This window comes from Patagioenas fasciata, chromosome Z (assembly GCF_037038585.1).
Source record: "Patagioenas fasciata isolate bPatFas1 chromosome Z, bPatFas1.hap1, whole genome shotgun sequence".
In the NCBI taxonomy this organism is placed as follows: domain Eukaryota; kingdom Metazoa; phylum Chordata; class Aves; order Columbiformes; family Columbidae; genus Patagioenas; species Patagioenas fasciata.
Window position 1 is genome coordinate 43,368,845 of NC_092560.1, and position 13,358 is coordinate 43,382,202.

Genomic DNA, 13,358 nt, shown 5'->3' on the forward strand with positions numbered 1-13,358 from the left:
TCTAGTATAAAACATGATCATGCAGGGACAATCAGGGGCTGCAGTAAAACTGCCTAGTATTTGTTTCAGGTATTTATGTTGTCCAAAGACCTCCATTAATACTAACAAGGATAATGTAAGCTTTCCCAAGTGTAAAAGCCTCAGGCAACACATGTAATGAATCTCAGTACGTGCAACAATGAAGTATCTTGACAATGTTCAGTTTTGAAAATCATTATAAATATTCTGTGAATACAAAAACTCATTATTCCTTTATTTTTCAGAGTCACTATCTTCCTATTGATACCTCTCTATCATGCAAGAAGTATGCACATTTCCCTTGCAAAACAAAATCAGTAATCTCCTGCTATCGGGCTTCATGTCCAGGTATTCTATCTCAAATTGAAATCACGACACTCAAAATTCTTATATGAACCTAACTGACCCATTCTTCAAGTTAATTCCCTTTTAAAATGTATGCAGAAAATGCTCAAAGGCAATTTTTGTTTTCTTCCACTTTCTATATTCAAATTAAGAGGTTCAAATTAAAAAACTGCACAATTTGAACCAAATAAATCCTACTGATAGACAGGCTGTCCCCTCTTTCTGAGACTTAAGTTTAGCACATTATCACATTTAAATAATGAGCAGGTACAACACAGTACTTTTAATTAAGGAAATGTTAAAAGAATTGCAGTAACACCTGGCATTTTGAAGCAACAAAACCCTTAGTGCATAGATAAGCATATGAAACTTCCTGTTACCCTGGAATAACCTAGAAGCCAACTGACTGCCGGATTGCATGTTGTCACAGACTGGCAGATGTAGCAAGACCCAGGGCCAGACCAAGTGGCCCTGTATAAACTGTACCTACTAGGTGGAGCAAAAATTGATTCCGACAGGACATAGACTACTTCTGTTGCATTAAAGTTATGGGATAGAGGGTGATGCCCCAAAATAGAAACATACTAATGTGTTGATGTGTTCTGTGTCTGGTCTATCAGGAAAGAACACAGGAAAACTATGAACAAAGTACTCATTTTGCTATCTGATTTGCTGTCAAGCAACTCACTAATATTATGCCAAAGTATAATTCTGTCCAATTATTTCAGGAACAGCTACAGGTGTTTAACAATGGGTTTAATTATTCAGGCCATAATACTGTTTTAGATATCTAACTTTTGTGTCCAACTTGGAAAGCATTGGTCTTTTCTGAGCAGAAGCATTTGCTGACCAAACAGTAAACTCCATAGACAAACCACATGGATTTTGTTCCTTCTAATGACTGGTGGCATTCGCTAAGACCATCCAATGGGGCGAAAAGCAACTTCAAGAGTTTTTTTTTTTCCTTTTAAAGATATATTTTATGTTCATGTAACTATCTAAATGCCACCTTTTCCAGAAGTATTACTGAAACGCTTGCAAGATTTCAGCACAGATAGTAAGTTCAGAGTACAACACATGAATAAGCCTGCTACCATGATGGTAAAGTGAGTTTCAGAAAAAGGTGCCAGCAGGAACCAATACTGTACCACACAGCCTAATATCAAAAAGCAAAGGCTCCACTATTCCTAAAACATTCAAAAATTAGTTTAACACTCTTGAGTTCCAGCAAACAGCTTAAAGCTATTTGTTTACAGGACTCCATAAAAACATGTGAAGCACTTGCAAGCACTTTCAAACACACTGTGTAAGGCAGGCAAGTACACTTAAAGGAGACAGATATATTGCCATATGTGCTGGGTTGGCCAAGATAGGTTTCATTTCCATAGGCAGCTGGGGGGATCACACAGCCAGGACAGCTGACCCAAAACCAGTCAAAGGGATATTCGATACCATATGAGGTCATGCTGAATTATAAAAGGGGGCTGGCCAGGGGTGGAGTCTCTCTTTCTCACTGCTGGGAGCACTCCACAATTTTAAAAGAAACTATTCGAGTGAAGACAAACATATACAATTTCTCTGCTACAACAGCAGTATCTTTAAGAGGTAATATGATCTGTGCAGATGCCCATGCAGCCATGGCAATAGAAATTTTGTGAGCAATAGCTGTATTTGCTATAGAATTTGTTCTTTTAAGAAAAGGATGGACATGTTATAGTACATTATTCATCTGCATTTATGAGAGAGCAAAACAAAAATATACCTACTTCCGGTTTACATAGCAAAATTACTCACACACGTCATGTCATCAGTCCTTCCAAGCTAGAGACAAGAACAACATGAAATGTGAGAGTCAATAAAAAACAGAGGAACTTGCATTGTACAGTTTGAATGCAAGAAGGAGGAAAACAAGCTATAGGACAACAGCATAAGTAATATTCAGCAAGCTTTGAGAAATGTTATGAGTTTGTTCAGATTGTTCAGATCAAACAATTACTAGTTTTTATTTAAAATTCAAAATAAGTCAACATTTTAAATGCAAAAACACTAAGCTTTTCATTAGAGAAAAATAATCCTAATGCATGGCAGGAGAGAAAGGCTAGACTGGACTGTAGGAACAAAAATGTAACTTCTCACGTTAAATAGTTATCTAAAATGCGTGTAAGTGCATTTGAGACACTGAAGATTGGGAAGTACTATTGAAGGGTTACATTTTTTTCTCCTGAACTGTTTGTCCCCAAATCTGCATCTTCAGCCTCAAGCAAAGGGAAGGTAGGAGGAGAGAAATGTTCTCTAAATACTCCGTATCTCTCTGAATTGTCCTGACTAAAATATCAGAAGTGTTACTATAGAAAAGCAACATAGCATATGGTTTTCAACCACACTTCTCTAATTATTTTAATTCCATTTGGCACAGACCCATCTTCCACATTCACTTAATCAAAGCCATAAATCAGTTAATAATAATAATAATAATAACAACAATAACAACAACAACAATAATAATAATGATAATGATGATGATAATAATAATATCATTTTAACAGAATTGTACGAATCAAAACTATATACTCAGGCTCTGCTCCTACTGATGTTAGATTACCAATTCTGTTTAACAGAGAGTGAATCAATCTCCAAAATTCCAAACTGCAAGACATTAAATTTTTCCTAGAAGAAAGAGAGGAACATACACTCCCTATTTGTGGGCTCCATGTTAAACGCATTGCTTGAGTCTTCCTACAAATCTTGATCTTATTCTCAGCCAAAACTGTTGTTGCAGTTATTGCTTCTTGGCTTTGTTACCAGCCTTAGCTGACAGGAGAGGGAGACAGGTGGCCCAAATGGGAGTTCCAAAACACTTACTCATTTTCACAAGGTCCTGAAACTGGCACACAAAGGCATTTTGAATAAAGCTAAATATTACTACACTGGACATCCAAAAGGTTAGAAATATTTTGGAAAGGTATGAGTGTCTGCAAGTGGAACCAAACAACTACATTGAGAAAGATCTTCAACTAAGTTGGAGGTGCTGCAGAGGATAAGCTGATCTGCACTCTCCATCAAAACTGCTGCTATAAAGAGAAAAAGACACATCACTGTCATAGGAGATTCCCTTCTGAAGGGAATAGAAGGCTCAATATGCAGACTGGACCCACTTCTTAGGGAAGTCTGCTTCCTCCCTCGGGTCAGGATTGAAGATGTGAAAACTTCCTGCTCTGGTTAGGTCCTCAGATTATTATCCTCTAGTTACTAATTTTTCTGGTAGGCAGTGATGAGACTGTAATAGGAAATCTGAAGGCAATCAAGAAGAACTTCAGGACCTTAGGACGACTGGTTAAGGGATCAGGAGCCAAGTAGTGTTCTCTGTCCTCCCAGTCACAGGGTACAACGAGGGAAGATACAGGAAGACCCAGAAGATCAATACCTGGATGCAGGACTGGTATTATCAGCAGAATTTTGGGGTTTTTGATCATGGGTCAGCTTACACGACACCAGGCCTGCTGGTGACAAATGGGATGCACCTGTCTCAAAGGAGGAAAAGGATCCTTGGAGAGGAGTTAGCAGGGCTCTTTGAAAGAGCTTTAAACTGGATTTGAAGGGGGAAGGGGGAAAAAACAGGCACAGCAAGGACAAAATCAAGGGTGGCATGCCAGCATTTGAGGGAAGGGGTCCTAGCAAGGCCCTTTGGTCTGCCATCTCAGTGGAGGCAGGGGAAAGCAGTGTAGTAGCAAAGACACAGGAGTTATAGATGTATTAGAAACCACGTAACTGCCTGAGAATGGTCACAAAGGAATTAGGGCTTATCCACCCAAAAAGGTGGTGGGATCAATGGCCCAGCTGAAGTGCAACTTATATGGATACACGCAGCATGAGCAACAAACAGGAGGCCACTGTGTGGCAGAAAAACTATGACGTAGTTGCCATCACGGAAACATGGTGGGATGACCCACACTACTGGAGTGCTGCATTAGATGGTTATAAACTCTTCAGAAGGGACAGGCAAGGAAGGAGAGGAGGTGGGGTAACCCAGTAGGTTAAGGAGAGTTTTGACTGTCTAGAGCTTGGTGACAATAGAGTTGTTTATGGGTAAGAATCAGGGGGAAGGTCCCTTGGGAGGCAGTGATGAAGGGCAAAGTAGTCCAGGAAGGCTGGTCTCTCTTCAAGAAGGAAATATTAGAGGTGCAGGAGCAGGCTGTGCCCACGTGCTGAAAGACACATCAGTGGGGAAGACCACTGGCCTGGCTGAATAGAGAGGTTTGGCCAGAACTTGGGAATAAAATGAGAATTTATAACCTGTGGAAGAAGAGGCAGGCAGCTCAGGAGGAATACAAGGATGCTGTGAAGCATGAGCAGCAAAAGGAAGGTGAAGGAGAATCTCCATCCTCTGGTGGATGTGTGTGGAAACACAGTGACAGAAGACAAGGTAAAGGCTGAGGAAATAAATGCCTGCTTTCCCTCAGTCTTTAATAGTAAGACCAGTTGTTCTCAAGGTACACAATCCACAGAGTCAGAAGACAGGGACAGGGAGCAGGATGAAGCCCAAGTCATCAAAGTGGAAATCGCTGGCAACCTGCTACACCACTTGGACACCAACAAGTCTATGGGACCAGATGGGATCCATCCAAGGGTGCTGAGGGAGCTGGTGAAAGTGATCACCAAGCCACTTTCAGTTATTTATGAGCAGTCCTGGCTAACCAGGGAGGTCCCAGTTGACTGGAAGTTGGCAAATGTGACATCTACCTACAGGAAGGGCCAGAGAGAGCATCCAGGGAATTACAGGCATGTCCGTGTGACCTCGCACAGAATTAACCCAGAGTTAACTCACACCTGGTCTCATCTGTTGAGTCAGGGCGCATGTCGTGTCTAGAGTTAACTCATCCCTCATCCCATCTGTTGGGACAGGACACCTCAGTGCCAGAGAAGGACATGGAACAAATCATTCGGAGTGCCATCATGTGGCATATACAAGACAACAAAGTGATCAGGCCCAGTTAGCATGGATTTGTGAAAGGCAGGTCCTGCTTGACCAACCTGACCTCCCTCTATGACAAGGTGACCCGCTTAGTGGCTGATGTAAAGGCTGTGTATGGTGTGCACCTGGACTTCAGTAAAGCCCTTGACACTGTTTCCCACAGCATTCTCCTGGAGAAGCTGGCAGCTCATGGTCTGGATGGGTATATTCTTCATGAAGTAAAGAATTGTCTGGATGGCTGGGCCCAAAGTGTTGTGGTAAATGGAGTCAAATCAAGTTGGCAGCCAACCACAAGTGGTGTTCCCCAGGGATCAGTATTGGAGACAGCTCTGTTCAATACCTTTATCAATGATCTGGATGTTGACTTATTTTGAATTTAAAATAAAAACTAGTAATTGTTTGATCTGAACAATCTGAACAAACTCATAACATTTCTCAAAGCTTGCTGAATATTACTTATGCTGTTGTCCTATAGCTTGTTTTCCTCCTTCTTGCATTCAAACTGTACAATGCAAGTTCCTCTGTTTTTTATTGACTCTCACATTTCATGTTGTTCTTGTCTCTAGCTTGGAAGGACTGATGACATGACGTGTGTGAGTAATTTTGCTATGTAAACCGGAAGTAGGTATATTTTTGTTTTGCTCTCTCATAAATGCAGATGAATAATGTACTATAACATGTCCATCCTTTTCTTAAAAGAACAAATTCTATAGCAAATACAGCTATTGCTCACAAAATTTCTATTGCCATGGCTGCATGGGCATCTGCACAGATCATATTACCTCTTAAAGATACTGCTGTTGTAGCAGAGAAATTGTATATGTTTGTCTTCACTCGAATAGTTTCTTTTAAAATTGTGGAGTGCTCCCAGCAGTGAGAAAGAGAGACTCCACCCCTGGCCAGCCCCCTTTTATAATTCAGCATGACCTCATATGGTATCGAATATCCCTTTGACTGGTTTTGGGTCAGCTGTCCTGGCTGTGTGATCCCCCCAGCTGCCTATGGAAATGAAACCTATCTTGGCCAACCCAGCACATATGGCAATATATCTGTCTCCTTTAAGTGTACTTGCCTGCCTTACACAGTGTGTTTGAAAGTGCTTGCAAGTGCTTCACATGTTTTTATGGAGTCCTGTAAACAAATAGCTTTAAGCTGTTTGCTGGAACTCAAGAGTGTTAAACTAATTTTTGAATGTTTTAGGAATAGTGGAGCCTTTGCGTTTTGATATTAGGCTGTGTGGTACAGTATTGGTTCCTGCTGGCACCTTTTTCTGAAACTCACTTTACCATCATGGTAGCAGGCTTATTCATGTGTTGTACTCTGAACTTACTATCTGTGCTGAAATCTTGCAAGCGTTTCAGTAATACTTCTGGAAAAGGTGGCATTTAGATAGTTACATGAACATAAAATATATCTTTAAAAGGAAAAAAAAAAACTCTTGAAGTTGCTTTTCGCCCCATTGGATGGTCTTAGCGAATGCCACCAGTCATTAGAAGGAACAAAATCCATGTGGTTTGTCTATGGAGTTTACTGTTTGGTCAGCAAATGCTTCTGCTCAGAAAAGACCAATGCTTTCCAAGTTGGACACAAAAGTTAGATATCTAAAACAGTATTATGGCCTGAATAATTAAACCCATTGTTAAACACCTGTAGCTGTTCCTGAAATAATTGGACAGAATTATACTTTGGCATAATATTAGTGAGTTGCTTGACAGCAAATCAGATAGCAAAATGAGTACTTTGTTCATAGTTTTCCTGTGTTCTTTCCTGATAGACCAGACACAGAACACATCAACACATTAGTATGTTTCTATTTTGGGGCATCACCCTCTATCCCATAACTTTAATGCAACAGAAGTAGTCTATGTCCTGTCGGAATCAATTTTTGCTCCACCTAGTAGGTACAGTTTATACAGGGCCACTTGGTCTGGCCCTGGGTCTTGCTACATCTGCCAGTCTGTGACAACATGCAATCCGGCAGTCAGTTGGCTTCTAGGTTATTCCAGGGTAACAGGAAGTTTCATATGCTTATCTATGCACTAAGGGTTTTGTTGCTTCAAAATGCCAGGTGTTACTGCAATTCTTTTAACATTTCCTTAATTAAAAGTACTGTGTTGTACCTGCTCATTATTTAAATGTGATAATGTGCTAAACTTAAGTCTCAGAAAGAGGGGACAGCCTGTCTATCAGTAGGATTTATTTGGTTTAAATTGTGCAGTTTTTTAATTTGAACCTCTTAATTTGAATATAGAAAGTGGAAGAAAACAAAAATTGCCTTTGAGCATTTTCTGCATACATTTTAAAAGGGAATTAACTTGAAGAATGGGTCAGTTAGGTTCATATAAGAATTTTGAGTGTCGTGATTTCAATTTGAGATAGAATACCTGGACATGAAGCCCGATAGCAGGAGATTACTGATTTTGTTTTGCAAGGGAAATGTGCATACTTCTTGCATGATAGAGAGGTATCAATAGGAAGATAGTGACTCTGAAAAATAAAGGAATAATGAGTTTTTGTATTCACAGAATATTTATAATGATTTTCAAAACTGAACATTGTCAAGATACTTCATTGTTGCACGTACTGAGATTCATTACATGTGTTGCCTGAGGCTTTTACACTTGGGAAAGCTTACATTATCCTTGTTAGTATTAATGGAGGTCTTTGGACAACATAAATACCTGAAACAAATACTAGGCAGTTTTACTGCAGCCCCTGATTGTCCCTGCATGATCATGTTTTATACTAGAGTATTGTGGTAAAGTTGCTTTGTAATTTAAAAGACTAATTTGTGAAAAGATGTAGCAGTGAGAGATGTATGGCTTATAGGAACATGACAAGGGACCACTTTCTGTTTAGCTTGGTCTGATTAATTACTCATTTTTGTGTCCTTAAGTCATGCCACTTTTTATAGTCTAGATATGACTATGCTGTCCACAGAGCAGTGGATGCTGTCTGCAAGGCTTTTGATGCTGCCTCTCACAACCTCCTCATAGACAAGCTCAGGAAGTGCAGGTTGGATGAATGCACGGTGAGATGGAGCATGAGCTGGTTGGACAGCAGGGTGCTGAGGGAGCTGGTGAAAGTCCCTGGATGAAGGGACTAAGTGCACCCTCAGTAGGTTTGCAGATGACACCAAGCTGGGTGAGAGTGCTGATCTGCTGGAGGGTAGGAGGGCTCTACAGAGGGATCTGGACTAGCTGGATCAGTGGGCTGAGGCCAGCTGTAGGAGGTTCAGCCAAGGCCAAGTGCCAGGTCCTGTACTTGGGTCATAACAACCCCATGCAATGGTACAGCCTCCAGGAAGAGTGGCTGGAAAGCTGCATGGCGGAAAAGAATTTGGGGGTGTTGGTCAACAGCCAGCTGAATATGAGCCACCAGCGTGCCCAGGTGGCCAAAAAGGCCAACAGCATCCTGGCTTGTATCATGAACAGTGTGGCCAGCAGGACTAGGGAACTGATTATCCCCCTGTACTTGGCACTGGTGAGGCTACACATCAAATGCTGTGTTCAGTTTGGGCCCCTCCCTACTAGAAAGACATTGAGGGGCCAAAGTGTGTCCAAAGAAGAGCAATGATGCTGCTGAAGGGTCTAGAGCACAAGTCTTATGAGGAGAGGCTCAAGGAATGGTGCTGTTTAGTCTGGAGAAAAGGAGGCTGAAGTGGAGACCTTATCACTCTACCTGAAAGGAGGCTGTAACAAGGTGAGCGCCATTCTCTTTCCCAAGTAACAAGTGAGAGAATGAGAGGAAGCAGCCTCAAGTTGCACCTGGGGTGGATATTAGGAAAAAATTCTTCACCAAAAGGGTTGTGTGGCACTGGAACATGTTGCCCAGGGAAGTGGTTGAGTCGCAGTCCCTGGAGGTTAATAAAAAGCCATGTAGACATGACACTTAGGGACATGGTTTAGTGGTGGACTTATTAGTGTTAGGTTAACGGTTGGACTTGATGATCTTAAGGGTCTTTTCCAACTTAAACAATCCTATAAATTAATTGCTTACTGTGGAGACTTTTAACATTATTTATAAGTCTTTAAAATCTGATCAAGTAAATTGGTCAATTTGCACAGACTTTCTCAATTTCTTTTCTAATAGCATGTTATATTCCCAACTATTAAATATTCCCAACTATTCAAACTGGTAGAACAGCACATACTGAACATCATTGTGCCTGTTCCCCCTCCTAACTCACCACCTTCCCCTATGACAGAATGATACATCATCCTCTCACCACATCTCACCATCCTTTCCCAGATACCTGTGCCCAAGATAATGCAGAGACAGTTCTGTTTTCCATCCTCCTTTGTTCCTCTGCTCCCTTCAGAGCTTCCTACTGCTGCTACCCAGCAAAAGACAAAACGATTAAAATGTGAGCACGTTCATCCTGTTTCTCCTCTGAGCACTACATCCACAGATTCACTACAAGGATTGTACACTTATTTCCAGGTACACTTAACAGAGGAATTAACTTCTGGTTCCTTACTTTGGGGGCTAAAATGGTCACAAACTCTTAATTAGCTCTTTCCTTTCTTTTCCAAGTAAAGACATAAGATACACTTCTAATTCCTCAGCTCTCTAACTGCAAGCTCTCCCTCTCTGTCACAGTATGTCTTGTCTTGCCATAGCTTGGAAATAAATCCCTCAAAACATTAGAGGAAGCATAAAGAAACTCTAAAGTGGAAAAAAAAATCATTAAATAACAAACGTTCATTTTAGAAATTGCTTTGTTGTTCTTCTAAAATACCACCCAACAGAAGCAACATAGGGTATCTTAAATTTTGCCCATGGACAATCCACAGCATAGTGAGTAGATAATCCCTGTTGCTATGTTCATGTGCAGTACATAGACACAGCTTACTGGGACACAGAAAGTCACTTTCAGAAAGAGTAGTATGACATTGGCACAGACTCTTGAGGATCACATGCAAAACCCCTTGCCACTTTGTAAGGGTTTGATTTCAGGGGACAAATAAGACTATAAGGCTAAGTGTAATATAAATGGCAGAGGTTTACAAGAATATGTCTAGTTAAGCACCTACCATGGTTTTCACCATTTAGCCATAGTGCATGGGAAAAAAAGCACACAAAACGGATGCTGTTTTGTAAGAAAAACATTTTTCACAAGATTTGTACTATCCTAACTTGAAAATGTAAAGTTTTTCCTGTATGACAAAGGAGGACAAATGCTGGATCGCAGCATTGCTGAGAAGGACTTGGGAGTTCTGGTCGACAACAGGCTGACCACGAGTCAGCAATGTGCCCTTGTGGCCGGGAAGGCCAAAAGTGTCCTAGGGTGCATTAGGAGAAGTGTGACCATCAGGTCGAGGGAGGTTATCCTCCCCCTCTGCTCTGCCCTGGTGAGGGCACATCTGGAGTATTGTGCCCAGTTCTGGGATAACCAGTTTACAACAGACAAGGAATTACTGGAGGGAGTCCAGCGGAGACCTAGAAAGATGATTAGGGGTCTAGAGCATCTTTGTTTTGAGCAGAGACTGAGAGAGCTGGGTCTGTTCAGCCTGGAGGAGGCTGAAAGGGGATCTGATCAATGCTTGCAAATATCTCAAGCGTGGGTGTCAAGAGGGTGGGACCAGACTCCTTCCAGTGGTGCGCAACGATAGCATGAAGGGCAACAGGCACAGACTGAAGCACAGGAGGTTCCTTCTGAATAGGAGGAGAAACTTCTTTACTTTGAGGGTGTCAGAGCACTGGAACAGGCTGCCCAGAGAGGTTGTGGAGTCTCCTTCTCTGGATTCTTTTTTGTGGGGATTTGGTTTTATGGTTGTTTTTATTTTATTTTTTTGGGAAAATTCTGCCAACTGGGCTGTATCATGGAAATTAAAACAATACATGACTATGTATTTCTTAAGTTGCCATAAGAAACAGGAGCTAAGAGTGTAGTCTCATATAAGTCACTGTTTATTAGTCTTCGGTACTTCTAAAAGGCTTTTCTGAATGTCTCTTCCTGTTTTTTAAGGAAGGTACAATGGCATTTTCTTTGACAGGATCTCAGGCTGAATGGATCAATTATATATAAATAGTCAGACTACTACTGATATGATTTTTTCAAATCTCTAATGTTATCAACAAAAAGAAAACATCATGGAAGGGGAAAAAAAAGAGTTTGGTTCATTTACTGAACACACTACCTATTCAACTGGCAAAAAAATGTAAGCCACTTTTGTCATAATTATTTTTCTGGAGGTCAGTGTAGGTAACTTCAGAGTTTAAGGTTAATCAATACAAGCTTAGTCTGGATTTTGGTATCCAACACAGGTATATCATGTCCATTCACATCTTAACAAACATTTTCAAATTTCAATCTGGTACAAGCTGGGTTTCCACTGTGAAAAGTGGGGAAAGTGGAGGAAAGGGAAGAGGAGGAGGTTGTTTTAAATGATACTTTGCTCTTTGGGCATAGCAAACCTGAGAGAAAAAACCTGCAACAAGTCCCAACAATATTAAGTCACTGTTCCCTTGGTTGATTGAAGCACAGGATGGGAAAGAGGGCTCTGAACTTTAATTGTAGAACTTGGGATTTTAGTTTCCTGTTTCAAATCTGATGAAGGATATGTTTTCCAATTAAAATGATAGAAGATGTTTCACCACAGGGGTCTAACAAAAAGGCCCTGAGTCTTGGAGACATGCAGAAAGTTGTCTCAAATTCCTCAAGCCAGTCAGGACTGCTGACTATCTTATTCACTATATCTCTCCATCAATTTAATGGCTAATAAATACCAGGCTCATCACAGCTGAAGTTTTCTCTGCTAGTGTCAGTTGTTCAGAAGAAAAATTTTCAGAGAACTTTGCAAAACATCTAACAGACTTTCAAGATTACAATCTGATGGACTGCACACAACCTGATGCTTGCTCTGTCTTTTGTTTGGTTTTGGGTTTTGTTTGTTTCTAAATAAAGCAATACATTCAAACTATTATATCGTCTCACCTTGAACAGAACTAACCAATGTGCCTTCCAAATTACTATTGTTACTTAACACATACTTGACAACTCCAGTGATAATACTACACAAGATCTTTGAACGTCTTTTGTGAGACAACACTCATCATGAAATAAAACATCATCTGTGCTCAGGCAGGCAAACTGAGCTAACCCAAACACACTGTACAACCCTGAAATTCTTGTTTCTTGATCAACTGGACGAGTTTTGCAGAGCTTTTCCCTCTGGTTCTTCCTCCCAATTTCCTTCAAGAATCTCCATCTGTTCTCTCTGTTTCTTCCTGGCTACAAGGCATGCAATCTTTTTGTGATTCTTACAATTTAAGGTCAATATACTTTCACTATTAAAAGCAGTATCTACTGAATTCATTTCTGAGCATCTGTTGCTAGACAGTGAGTTCAACATAATGCAGTAAAAAAGCAAATACATATCCAACTTATTGAGTAAACAGGTTATTGTTCAGCTTAGCTGACAAAAGAACACAAGATACAGATGCTACAACACAGCTTTGTTGCAAAATACTATCCAGCAACATGCACTTGAAAAACATAAAAATCACATTTAGAAACAAATGCAATCAGCACTTTTTCTGTCAGTTATACCTGACTATAGTAAAATGCTGGGGTATGCAAAATATGAAGGGAAAATAAAGACATTGAGAACAGACCTCTTAGAATTTTTATCTACCATCTTACTAAAACAGATTACTGTCTGTTGTCTATGACTGAATAATACAGTTTAAAACAAACAGAAACCCTTCTGCTCCATGACACAAGAGTATACAATATTGACAGGTAACAATATGCCTATCGTCCCCAATAGACTTAGGTTATGCACACAGAACTCGTTTCTGCATCTCCAATACGTGTATATAACAAACAAAACTAACACAAAGGAAACATTTTGGTATTGACAGGAACTAGTTGAAAGAACTAGATTTTGTAAGTGACATTTTCCACTTTGTAAATGACTACCTAACTTGTTTATTTCTACATTCTACAAAAAAAGAAAAAAAGTCTTCCCATAAGAGCCTTTTTATTTTGTTCCTCAGTTTACTTATGTAATTAATT

General features: G+C 40.3%; 1 protein-coding gene across 5 annotated transcripts in view; it reads right to left on the bottom strand.

Annotated features, from left to right (window-relative positions):
* The window catches only part of LNPEP (leucyl and cystinyl aminopeptidase), a 55,577-nt gene that overhangs the window by 38,167 nt on the left and 4,052 nt on the right, over window positions 1-13,358 (bottom strand). The window lies entirely within an intron of this gene.